Source organism: Chinchilla lanigera, unplaced genomic scaffold (assembly GCF_000276665.1).
Source record: "Chinchilla lanigera isolate Chin_1 unplaced genomic scaffold, ChiLan1.0 scaffold00032, whole genome shotgun sequence".
NCBI lineage: Eukaryota > Metazoa > Chordata > Mammalia > Rodentia > Chinchillidae > Chinchilla > Chinchilla lanigera.
Genome location: NW_004955433.1, coordinates 3,928,040 through 3,941,675, shown reverse-complemented (window position 1 = coordinate 3,941,675; position 13,636 = coordinate 3,928,040). Strand labels below are relative to the sequence as shown.

At 36.6% G+C, this 13,636-nt stretch overlaps 1 long non-coding RNA gene across 1 annotated transcript; it reads right to left on the bottom strand.

Moving 5' to 3' along the window:
- Positions 1 to 8,803: 8,803 nt before the first annotated feature.
- LOC106148935 lies at positions 8,804 to 13,369 on the bottom strand. Its single transcript, XR_001234722.1, has 3 exons — positions 13,298 to 13,369; positions 11,240 to 11,444; positions 8,804 to 8,840 (listed from the first exon to the last, which is right to left on the bottom strand). It is a non-coding gene; the product is annotated as an uncharacterized LOC106148935 (long non-coding RNA).
- Between the last annotated feature and the right edge of the window lie 267 nt (positions 13,370 to 13,636).

The following is a 13,636-nucleotide window of genomic DNA, read 5'->3' as shown; positions in this document are numbered from 1 at the left end:
CAACCTCCCTAACACTAAGGTGATTTTTAAAGAAACATAATCTTTCTGTGTCACCATTATTGATATCACCTAGCATTGGTTTCATTTCTCTCTGCCCTGGAAAACGTTGGGAAGAAAATTGAAACAAAAAAGGAAGGAATAGAAACACTCATGACTGTAGTTTTGTGGAGGAGAAAAGAACTCTTAGGGGAGGGCAGCCCACGGACGGGGTCAAAGTGCAGAGCGTCTGTCCTCAGCGACGCGGACATGGGTCACATTGCTCCTCCCTCCCTCCAAAAGAAGGCACTGAACATTACCTGAAAGCAAGGCAGGCATCAGATGAACAGACCTTTGTAACAGAATGTGCATCTGCCAAGACGAAAATACACGAGAAGCTTCTGGTGCTGGCACGCTGACAGTATGAGCAAGCTGTCTTAGTAGTGATTTTGCAAATCATTTCAGTTTAAATTCTATATAGGCCGTAGGGCCCCTGGAGCATTACTTTCTATATTTGGTCTCCTCATTTAGCTATGTTTGGAATAAATAGGCTGTGGATAAAACCATGCCCTTTAAGAGTTTTGCATACATCAACTAGTTCTGCATATGTATCATAGGTGAGCTGAGTGACTGCTTCAAGTCTATGCATGCACACACGCATGCAGGCTTTCTAAATGTATTTTCAGTTGTTTCCCTGTGTGACTTTTTCTCTCTCTCTTTCTCTCCCTCTCTTTTTTTTTAAGTTCAGCTCTCTGGCATTTAATAACCCACAAGCTGCTGTTTCTTTTTCCAGAGAAGTTCAGCTTGATGGAGGGGCCAAGAAAAATGAGCCCAACTGATGATTACAATCTCGAAAGAAAATATGCTTTTTATCAGAGACCACATGTTGCCAATGCCACTTAAAGTAAAACTGGGAGATTTGGTTAGATACTAACCTGGAAAGCAAAACTGTTGTGTTAAGTATAGGAAAGGGAAAGGATGCTTCAGGTGGAGGTGCCAGGGTGCCCCTGGAGATGAAATTGAAACACGTCAGGTGGAAAGTGTGACACACACTGTAGACTGAGCACTGTGTGAATGATCCAGTTAAGAAACTGCACCAAACCATGTCATGCATTTTGATGTAAGATGATTTAGATGAAATCCTTATTCTGCCACTGACTCTTTGAATTATCTTCTTGTTTCTTGGAGTTTAGTTTCCTCATTTGTAAATCAGGAATTTCAAAATCTTGTTTATACTGAAAAATAGTGATGTGAATTAAGGTACCAATTTTGTGATGTTTGCTTAATATATATTGAGAGGCATAAATTGATTAATTCATGATTAATACATCAACAAAGAGATCATGTGCCTTTCTTAACCTGCTGTGGGCAATCATTAGATAAAGTCATTTTGCAAACACAATAAGTATTATTTTCACTATTCTTTCAAAGGTTGACAATGAGTATTATAATGATGCGATATCTTCTTATAATATAATTCCTAGTATCAAATAATAATACATTCATGTGATCATGTAACTGTATCCCATCAAAAGAAGCAACTTTTCCATTTGCTTGAGAAATCAAGATATCAAAGTTGAAAGTTTCACTTTCAAGTCACTCTGACTTAGTTTCCATAAACCAGTCTTGTAGGGGCCAACTAAGAAGAATCACGTAAAATTGCTTGTGTTCATCATGTAGTAAATTCCTTCTTCTTCTTTTACTGAGTTGAATAACTTTTATATTTTTTCTTTCCTTTTTTCATATTATTGTAAAAAGGTAAAACAGAATTTCACAACAAACTAGTAGGAGAATAGCAATAGTTAACACATTGCATATTGTCATCTTCAAAGTAGTTACTCAGAGTATAAGATGTGAACATAAAAATTCACCAATTGATATTAGCAAGAACCTTCATTTTAAGTGAACAAGAGACACTAATAGTACAACTACCTTACATTTATCTCCCTTTTCTCTTCCTTTCTTTCCCTTTTCCCCACTCTTAGTTCCTTTTTCCTTTAAAGCAACGACTTCCCATAGAATGTATTATTGAACATTCCAGACCTTATTTACTCTTTCAATTTCTCACACCAGGGAGACAATATGACGTCTGCACATGTGAGTCTCATTTATTTCACTTATGAGTATGGTCTCAAGTTGCATACATTTGCTACAAAAGTCTCAAGTTTATCCTTCTTTATGACCAAGTAATATTCCATTGCATAAAAAATCACATCTTTTTGGTACCGGGAATTGAACTCAGGACCTTGCGCTTGCCAGGCAGGCACTTGTGCCACTGAGCTATATCCCTGGCCCACATCTTTTTATCTATTTGTTGGTTGATGGGTATTTGGGGTGTTTTCCATGACAGTGGGATTCACCCCAGGAATGCAGGAATGGTTTAACATATGCAAATCAACACATGTAATACATCAGATCAACAGACCAAAGACAAAAATCCCTTGATCATTTCAATAGATGCAGAAAAACCTTTTGATAAATTGCAGCACTCGTTCATGATAAAAACCCTACTGAAAATCTGAATAGATGGTCTTTACCTCAATCTGGTCAAAGCCATCTATGACAAATGAACAGTCAACATCATACTAAATGGAAAAAAACTGAAAGTTTTCATCTTAAAATCAGGAACAAGACAAGAATGTCCACTACCACCACCTCTATTCAATATAGTTTGGGAAACATTAGCCAGAGCAATTAGATAAAGAAAGAGCAACAAATGGAATAAAGATAGGAATGGAAGATTCTAGATTTAATAAGCAAATTCAGTAGCATAGTTGGGTATGAAGTCAACACTCAAAAATCAATAGCATTCCTGGACATAAACAACAAACTCATTGAGAGAGAAATTACAATAGCATCCAAGAAATGAAATACTTAGGAATCAGTCTAACAAAGGAAGTACAGATCTGTATATTGACAATTATAGCTTTTATTTTTTAAGAAGTCACAGGAGTTTGTTGGGTGAATAGGCTGTGACTTTCATCTTTTAAAATAGAGTAAAGCAGGAGGCACCACAATCCTAGGTTTCAAGTTATACTGCAAAGCTACATTAATAAAATCAGCTTGATAATGGCACAAAAACAGACCAATAAAGTAGAAGTGAAGAAACAGAAACAACCACATTCAATTTCAGCCATTTGATTTTTAAAGCTAAATGAATAAAAAAACATATACTGAAAAAAAGATAGACTAACAAATAGTGCTAGGAAAACTGTTTACCCATGTGCAGAAGGACAAATCTGAATCCACATGTCTCATTCTGTAATAAAATCATATCAAAATGATTCAAAGACCAGATTTATAAACAGAAACACTGAATCTGCCAGATGATAAAATTGGTGAAAATCTTAAAGATACAAGCATAAGCAAGGACTTTCTGAACACAATGCCAGTGGCCCAAGAAATAATGCTGAGCATCAATGAACAAGACAATGACAGCTTAAAAGATGCACAGTAAATGAAACAACCAGAGACAGCCTGCAGAATGGGGAAAAATTATCAGCCTCTTCTCAAACAGAAGACTAATACCTAAAACATATACAAAATGTTTCTCAAATAAGAGACCCACCCCAAAAATAGGCAATTAAAATGAATAGACTCTTCTCAAGTAAAGAATTACAAATACCCAATAAGTACATGAAAAAAATGTCCAGCATCTTCAGCTATTAGAGAAATGTTAATCCACTGAGACTCCATCTTATTCCAGTAAGCATAGCTGTCATCAAGGACTCTAAAAATAACAAATGCTAGCAAGGTTCTGGGGAATGAGGTCACTTCTTAATTGTTGGTGGTAATGTAACTAGTACAATCATTATGGAAATGAATATGGAGATTCCTCAAAAAAGTAAAACTGGAAGTTCCATTTGTTCTAGCTATTCCCCTTCTATGTATTGCCCCAAAAGTGTTGAATTCATCGTATTACAATGGTACATAATGATACATGCACACTCATGTTTATAGCAGAACATCTCTCTCTGTATTTCTGTCTCTCTCTGTCTCTCTCTGTCTCTCTCTCTCTGTCTCTCTCGCTCTCTCTCCCTTTTTTGAGACAAGGTCTTAACATGTAGTTTAGGCTGACCTGAAACACTGTGTAGCTCAGGCTGGCCTCTAACTTCTGGAGATCCTCCTGCCTCAGCCTCGCAAGTGCTCCCAGGGGTGGTGGGTGGCACACTCCACTACACCCAACTACAGCACAATTCTCAATAGCTAAAGTATTGAAGCAGTCTGTCTGCCCATCAGCAGCTGGATGGATAAAGAAAATGTGATATATATACACAATGGGGGCTTGCAATATTTCTGTGCTTTCCTAAGTATTTAAAGGGTTGTACAGTGGAGGATATAGGTATTATGGTAAGAAATCAGGTAATAAGCACATAGTTTTATTCATATTAACTTGTATTCCTTTCCAAAGTTTATAGTGAGTAGAAGCAGATACTTGCACCACACCTACTCATCATTAATTTGAATCCTGTTTTCCACTGATTCTGAAGCTCTAGACAGTGTTCTATTTTTAGAAAGATTCACCAGGCATGTTGGTGTGAAGGAAAAAATAATCTCTTACTCAAGTAATTTTTCTCTGATTCTCCTAGAGATACATTCTTTTAACCCAGTTAATTAAGCAGTTTAAAGTTTCAAGAAGTCTATGACTGGGCTTCTTGAGCTAACCTGGCCCTATATGTAACTTGGTAATCCAGAGGCAGTGCTGAGGTCAGTGAAGGAAATGGGTCTGTGCTCATGCTTCACGTGATTCCTCCCCAGTATTCGTGCACATTGTGTCAGTGTCTCTGAGAGTTCTGCAACCCCACCCCTGAAAGTGACTGCAGACAATTGCAAGCTGAAAGCACCCAACATGGCAGAGCTGGGTCACAGCTTGTTGGAAAGACCATCATTTGTCCTTCCATATTTTCCTGTGCAGTGAATCCTCAGGGTGTTTTATTTCTCTTCCCTCATAGCTCCAGCTTCCTGAACTGCATTAAGAATTTAGTGAAACAATATAAATTCACTCACAGCTCTCATCTGAGTTAGTCATATAGAGACAGCCATTTTATTTGGATAAAAATAGACACCAGTTAGATACCTGCAAAAATGAGATTATAATGCCCTCTATTCAGCCAACCTGGTGTTAAGAGCTACTAAAGCATTTATTATGAACAGGGATTAATTTGTTGTCATAGGGTCCATACACATATATGTGAGTCTTCCTATCAGTCCATTAGTGATCACCATTATGCATAGTGGAGCTGGCTAAAAGATAATGAAAACACATTGTTAACATAATTATTTATTATAGAAAAACACAAAGACAATTTAAATATTTAACTTGATTGAAATGACTATGAAACACCACAATATTGCAAATATCCATGTAATTATATTTTTAAAATTTAATTTACAAGTATTTATACAAAAAAAAGTCTTGGGCTCTGGCTCACATGTATTACGTTAGAATTTTCTGAGGAGAAAGTATAAGTATAAAGAGGTAATCCTTGCATATTTAAGACATAGGCTGAACAATTTTAAAGCATTTTGTACTAGCAAGTAAGCTTAATGTGAAGACAAGGACTGCTATTGTTTTGCTTGCTATAATAATGCTCTATACCTTAGGCAATCAGTGAATTTACACATTAATTATTATTTTCTATGCAAAAGTATGCTTTTCTAATCATGGAGGAAAGTGTTATTAAAACTCCAAAAGATACTCTTGATGTAAAATTTAATGAAAATAGAGAATAAAAATTACATGATTTCCAAGTCTTCAATATTTGAAAAGGCATTTTTAAATGGGGGGAAGAAAACTATGCTGTGAATCATTTATATATAAAATGATAAACGGAAATTCCCCCAAATTTAAAATCTTTGCTTATCAAAAGACACGAGTAAGAGAATGAAATGACAACTCCATGCTGAGATAAAATACTTACAAATTGAATATTCAACAAAAGACGTATTGAGAATTTAAAAAGTGTTTTCAACTCCAACTTTAAGGAACTAAATACAGTTTCAAAATAGGCAAAACTTTGAACCATGTTTCAGTACAAAACTATCTCAATGGCAAGTAAGCATAAGAAGAGTTGATTAGCATCATTCAACATTAAGGAAATAAAAATTTAAATTTCTCTGAAATGCCACTAAGCACATGATAGCTAAAAAGAAGAAGAAGATGTTATCAATGTCAAATGCTGATGAGGAATCACTGGAACTCTCATATAGTCCTAGCGGGGAAACCCAATGATACAGTCTCTAGAAATACTGTGACAGTTAAATTTAGTAAAATTAAACACACACTTACTACATAACCTAACAGTCTTAGTTCTAGAAATTAAATTTATATTCACACAAAATATGTAGGTATACATAGCAACTTTATAATCTTCACCTAGAAACAATGTAAATGTACCTAAACCAGTGAATGGCAAACAGACAGTGCAGTAAAACCCTGAAATGCATATATATGCTATGGAGATGAACCCCAATTCCCAGGCAGGCTAAGTAAAAGAAGTACCTTAATTGTTCCCATAGCTATATTCATTGTATTCATCCAATGCCAGAATATGCATAAAAATAATATATTGGATGTAAACTAAAAAAAAACATTAAAGAAATGGAAGGAATTTAAAAGTCAAAGATAGTAAATATATTTATATGGTAATGAATTTATTTTATTCTCTTTCTAAATTTTAATGCAAAGTGGTTGAAATAATAAGTAATCATTATTTGTGTTCATGTATATCATAACACTATGTTTGATTAGCAAGATCAGGAACTATTTATTCTTCTTCATAAATGAACACTGTTTGCTTTTGCAGAGTTGAGTTATTTTCAAATGGGTGTGCAAGGCTAAAACCGAATCACTGAAAAAGCAAGTCAGTCAACCAGACACTTTCTGTACACCACGTCCATCCGTTTAATCGCTCCGTTTAATAAGAATTTACTAGGACTAGGGCTAAGGTCAGGTTTAGGGCAAGGGAAAAGTGTTACCTTCCGGTATATGCCTCTTTTCTGACTCAAGCACTTTGCCCCCCTGGCCTCCCTTCACAAACACACACACCCACACTCATATGCATACAAACACGCAAACATCACTGCACATCCTGAGACACTTCCAGCATGACAAATTCTTGCACATTTTTAAAAATGTAACTTTAGAGTATCTTTCCTGGAATCCCTCTTTGATTCATTTGCCCAACCTTCCTCCAAGATTTTACCCAAAGGCCTGGTCTGTTTGTCTGCATGGCAGAATTCACATTGGATGTACCATATTACATTAAAAACTTTTCATGTCACTTTTGTCATTGACTAGATTATAAACTCTGCTGCAACTTGCCTTATCCAGTTTTTACACCCCAGAGAGTAATTAGACAAAGCCCGGCATAGGATAACTATTTAGTACATATGTCCCAGCCTGAAGTGAATACAGTTTTTTATTTGGGAGGTATTCCACTCTAATTTTAGTTGTATAGCCAATCATTGTATAAGAAAACCTTTCTAAAGGAAAAAATTCCCATTTTATTGGATAGTGGTGTGGTTGATATATGTGTGCTGAAGTTAGAGACATTCTTAGGGCCACCCACCTTGCTTGTTTCATTGGCTGAGTACTAAGGATGAGCAACATCAGGATAGCTCGAGGGGATTCCATTGTAACAAGCCTTCGTAACAAAGCTTTGTGACAGTCCATTGTTATAAATATTGGAGAAGAACAGTTTAAGGATAAAGTAATGATTCTCACAACCTGGATGCTTCCTAAGACTTTGTTAGTTACCTTATTTTACTAGTTCTTGAGGGAAAACTCCCAAGAAACCAGAGGAAGCAGATATATTTTTGTATCGTACCAGGAATCGAACTCAGGACCTTGTGCTTACCAGGCAGGCACTGTGCCCCTGAACTACATCCCCAAGCAGGTCTAAATATCATAAAAATGATACATTAAATACTACAGGGATTGTATAGAAACTATCTATATATCTATAATGTAACTTTATAGATAATATACTAAATCTTCTACATGCTATTGTTTATATGCATGATTTTAATTATTAGCTTGAAATCTTCTACATATTTTACCCAATTTGTTGCAGAATTACGATGAAAATCCATAGTCACTGAAAATTACATAATTTAGTAAGTTTTTAAAGTTTAAAAGTAAACCAGTGAGCGAAAAATAAGAATACATAATATAAATTATATGTATTTTTCTAAAACAGAGAATATAGTATAGTGTTTTATTTTTTACTTCCAGTGTTTGTATCCACTACCAAAGATATGATAGCTTTATTGAATTAGTTTATTAATAACATTTCCATAAGTATTGGAGATGAACAGTTTAAGGATAAGGTTATTCCCAAGATTCAAATTCTACAACAAAAACATTCTTTTTGTAAAAGTAATTCAATCCTATTCAGAAAGGCAAAAAGAAACCTAATATTTTATCAGTGTTTTCCCTCATAGTAGACAATTAGAACTTCAAGTTGCTAAAATTATCAGTTTCTGAAATATCTAAAGGACAAAATTTTACATTGAAATGGAAATATACTATCCTGACACCAGCCATCAACCAGGATGACTAAGGAGCTGATAAGCTGTGTGTACTCTCAAAGACAGGTAGCTAAGAGGCTACCGTGCAAACCAGATCTACACCCTGCTCATCTTCCTGAAACATCCAGTCGGTGTGACACTTGCATTTGAGCCATAAGCAGAGAGTTTTACCTGATACGGGGTGACCCCATTAACAATAAGTACCTGTCTGTTCCATCCCAAACTTCTTGGATTTAGCGACACAGCTTCCATTAAAGGTATTACAGGGACACTCAATCATTTGTCCAGAGGGAGTAAGGAATTGAAAAGCACCATGGGAGTAGAGATGGCCTCTGCGTGGATAATAAGACTCACATCAGATCCGGTTCAAAAGAGCAGATGTGACAAAGCCAGTCCCTCTTGACTACCAATTACCTCTGACGAAAATAGCAACCATGCTTCAGAGAGAAATGTGTGCATCGAGCTAGGTCTTCAGCCCCGGCCCTAGAGCACATCTCCCGAGCCCCAGTGCCCTTGGGCCTTATGCCCACGCCGCTCCTGCAGAGACTGTGAGTGCACAAGCTCAGCCAGTTCCTCTTCCCTGGATTAAAAAATCCAAGCAGATTTTTCCAACTCCATCTCTTTATGCAAGAAATACTCTTGCATTTTCTTTTCTTTTTACCAGTATAGAAATTGGATGAAACGGCATGCTTTGTGAACAACAGATAAGAATGTTAATGAAGGGATAGACTTTATAACCACACAGAAAGCAGCACTGAAGAAAAGTCTTATTTCATCTCAAGTGTGGTGTCAGTGACTTGGTCTGACAGAGATGAACTCTGTTTACTAAACACAGAAACCTGGAAAGTCTTCCCTGCAAAAACAGTTAAAACTACAAATTTAAGCAACAATTTCTTTCTAATTCTGGTATGATTGCTAATACTTGATTGGTATGGGCGAAAGCTAGTGTTTTGATTACAGATGCCAGCAAATGAAGTGTCACAAAAGCCTGGGTTCTTTCGGAGAAAGACAAAAATATAATGTTACAACGTGATCTGACTGTTGAGATGTAACTATGCTTTTTTTTTAATTATTGCTTACTGGGACAAGATGTTCAATCAAGAAAACATTGTAACTTTAAAAGCACAAACACAATAAAGGCAAAAAAACCCCAGCATAATCTGGATTTTAATGTTTCTTCCCTAATTATGGTATCACTTATTTTTTCAACAAAGTGACACTGAGTGTACTAAGCCTGCACTTTTTAATTGAGAATACCAAGGTTAATATGTCATGGTCTCTAATCCCAAAACATCATGCACTAGGGAGGATGAATAATACTTGGACAAAGGGTTACAAAGCCAGGCACAGGAATGAAACACACTGAGTGTTTTGAGTATCTTCCTTAGTCTAAGAAGAGTGTGTGTGTGTGTGTGTGTGTGTGTGTGTGTGTGTCTGTGTGTCTGTGTGTGTGTGTGTGTTGATTGGCTGCAGGAGAGGAGGTAATTACCCGGAAAGAGCACAGAGGAAATATAAAATATTTTTCATATGAACGGAACATGAAACTGGGCAGTGTGTAAGCGCTTCCAAGTAGTTTGTCAGGAGCTGATGCACAGAATTAAAGGACATTGCAGGAGTTAATGCTAGGAGCAGAGACAGCACCCAGACTGGGAAGACCCAGGCCCACCATGCTAAGAAAAGAAGACTCTGTCCTCTTAATCAGGAACCTAATTGGCTGACCAAGACCACAGTGAGGGCTGGTGCAGGCAGCGTGCAGAGGGACACCGGCAAGTTTGCTGTGCTCCTCTCTCTCTCTGTGCTCCTCTCTCTCTCAGAGCGATATGTTCACTTCATCAAGTAGCTATCCAGTGCTGTTTTTGCATCAAGCAATGTTCTCAGTACTGGGAACACAATATTGCAAGAGACAACTAAGGTCCCCAGCCTTGTAGAAAGATGATAGTGGGCAATTCACGAATTTTAAATAGGATTTCAAAACTTTCTGGCTGTTATATGGAGGATGGACACGAGCCAAGACAAGACGTGGAGATATCTTATGAGGCTCTTGAAGTAATGTGAGACTAGAAGGTCTAAAGATGGACAATGGTAATAATACTGGACAGAAAGAATGAATTATAGGACTAGTTAGAAAGTAAAGTCAATGTAATGTGGTTATTAGAGGTGAGATACAATAGAATTATGGAAAATGAGGAAAGGAAAAAGGGAGAAATTAATTCTAAATTTCTAGTGTGAGTTGGTGACTGGATGGTGGCCCCATAAACCAAGGAAAATAATAAATTAGAAGTAATCAGTCTTTTTACATGGCGAGATATCCAAGGAATGGAATAACACATTACATGTAAGATTACCTATATTACATATAGGATTAAAATAAGAATAGACATAACAGCTGTTGATCTATAGTGTGCCAGAAAAAGATGAAACATTTAATGATATTCCAATGGAATTTCAGAAACAGAACATTTCTATTTTCTCACAAAAATAAAAATGCTTCATCAAAATGGCACTACCAAAACTTCTGAAATTTTAAATTTGCTTTATCACCATGCCTTCATTTCTATATTGGTCATTGTTCAGAATAATGCTTGCATGAACTAACCATCAGGTAAGAAAACAATGCAACTGATGCGACAGCTTCCTCTGCCAATAACACAGGAGGGAAGGAATCCACAAATTAAGCTGACACATGGTGTCTAGAAAGAATTAATTCCCACTCCGTTCCGGGCAGACTTACAAGCTGGGCTTCATCCATAAAGACCGATGGGAATTCTGGGGTTTGGTGTGCATGGTGATATTTTCTGCCTCCATCGACAAGGAAAAATAAGAATATTCATCACTGGAAAGTGCCTTGCTGTTCTGTGTTGTAGTATTCACAGACACTTGGGAATTGTTCTCCATTTATAATTTATTCTTGACCTCCACTGGACAGTTGATACCTTCTGCCAGGAGCACATAGACATTTACTGAAATAATTTTATCAATGAACAAAAATATTTTGGATACATCAAATGAGAGTATGGTATATATGAATAGTCATTTTCCATCTTTGATCCATAATTAACCTTTCTTACACTGTGTCAGAAAGATTGAAGTTAAGGTTAACAATCTTTAAGAAAAAATATATTTTAAATGTCTTCTGCTAAAACCAGTACTACTTAATAGGCAGTTATTCAGCATAACTGGATTCATCGTACACACAGTCGTCTCCCAAATATTTCTAACACATATTGGCTGGAATTCAAATTAGCTTTAAGCAAAATGTAAAGTGGGCCAAATTTTATCTTTGGAATTTCTTGCATCCAATTTACTCTCATTCATTCAAAATCTCTTATTAAGTACCTGTTGCACAGTAGACACTCTTCTACGCACAAAGCTTCTCATCTCCTGGACATTACTGTAGTTTCCTTCCAATTCCTCCAGTTCCTAATTCATAATCTATGCCCTGGTTCTAGTTTTTCTAGAAATACAGAAGACCAATCTTTCTTATTTCTCTTTCACAATATAACCCGTTCGCTAATGAATGCTCCTCCGGGAGCTTCTGGAAAAGATACCTTATCTCAAAGACCTGATGGTAACACCAGGAACTTCAGCTGTGTGTTAGGTTGACATAGGAAATGGGAAAGGAAATGGGAATAATTTGGAGCCCTCAGATCTGATTGTGACACCTAGAAACTGCAGCTCTTGGATGAAATGGTGGCAGCAAACCTCAGCAGGAAGGTGGTGAGTTCTGAAGCCAGATGGACAGAAATTTAATTCCCAACTGCTGCCTCCACTCACAAGGAGATTGAGCTTCCTAAGACTCATTTCTTAGACTTCACCCGTTAATATTAGTAAAGGATTCAAGAATATGAATTCATTGACCAGCACAAAGTAAATGCTCCATAAACAGTATAATCTTTATGTTCTTAAGTTTAAAATTAAAGGATGCACCTATCATCTGTCCCATGTATTCAGTAGGTAGATCTGTAATTGTGGGTTTATAGAACTATTAAGAGCTACTGATTTTAAGATACGCTGTTTGAGGGATAAGAAAACTCTTTTACTTTTTAAAAAATAATTTCAGTAAATTTGGATATTCAGTGCGAAGAACTTTTTATTGTGCTGAACCATTGTAAGCTGCTGAACATTTATGGTCTCAGTCCTGCCCACTTTAACATGGATTTCAAAACTACAGAAATTCATGTTAAACAACCTAGAATTACTTAGTATAGTTTCAACCTTCAGATTCTCGGATCCTCATCTGCCTTCTCCAGTAACATCATTTATGGTAAAGTGCTTCAGTTAGGAATAACACGTGACCTTTATCAGTAACGTCTCCTGAGGATTTTTTTTTTCAAAATAAACCAGTCCTTCAGTATTGCTTGATTTTGACTCTCTGACTTATACTCCTTCTTCACTTTCATGACTTTGACTCTTTTGAAGAAAAGGTCTAGGTTTTTATGGAGTATTCCTCAATTTAATTGTCTGATATTTCCTCATGCTTAGCTGTGCACCTTTAGCAAAGCATGTCACAGAAGTGAGGCGTTGTTCTCACTGCAGCCTATTGGCTGGTGCACAATTTCTATTTCTCCCATTACTGAGAATATTCGCTTTGATCAAATAATTATGGTTATCTTTTGTACGTGTCTCCTTACACCCCTTTGTACTCTACCGTGCTCCTCGGTACGGCACGATTGTTTGAAACTGTGTGTATATCTTGCTCCTCATCAAAATTGTATTTATTTTCACATGTATGGGCTCATGCTTTCCAGCATTAGCCAAAGTGGTGCGCTCTGTTGCTATCACTCTTTACCTTATTTGTAAATTTCCCGATTTGGTCAGCGAAAGCCCATTCATGTGCACTTCTGAGTCAGTCTATTCAGCGTGTAGACCCACAAGAGTCCTGTGAAGAGGGATAAGTAAAACGTACAGAAGGACATAATAATCAGCAAGCAAAGACTTTGCAAAGGAAGAATGGATAAGATTCACACAAGTGAAAAATTTGCCCTCATATAGGTGTTCGATAAAAAGACACACTATCAAAGGTGAATTTTAAAACATCGAATGAGACATGGTCATGTTCATGGTCTGAGGAAAAGGATCCCAAGGGAAGTTATGATGCTACTTATCATCTGAGATACTTAGCTGTGAA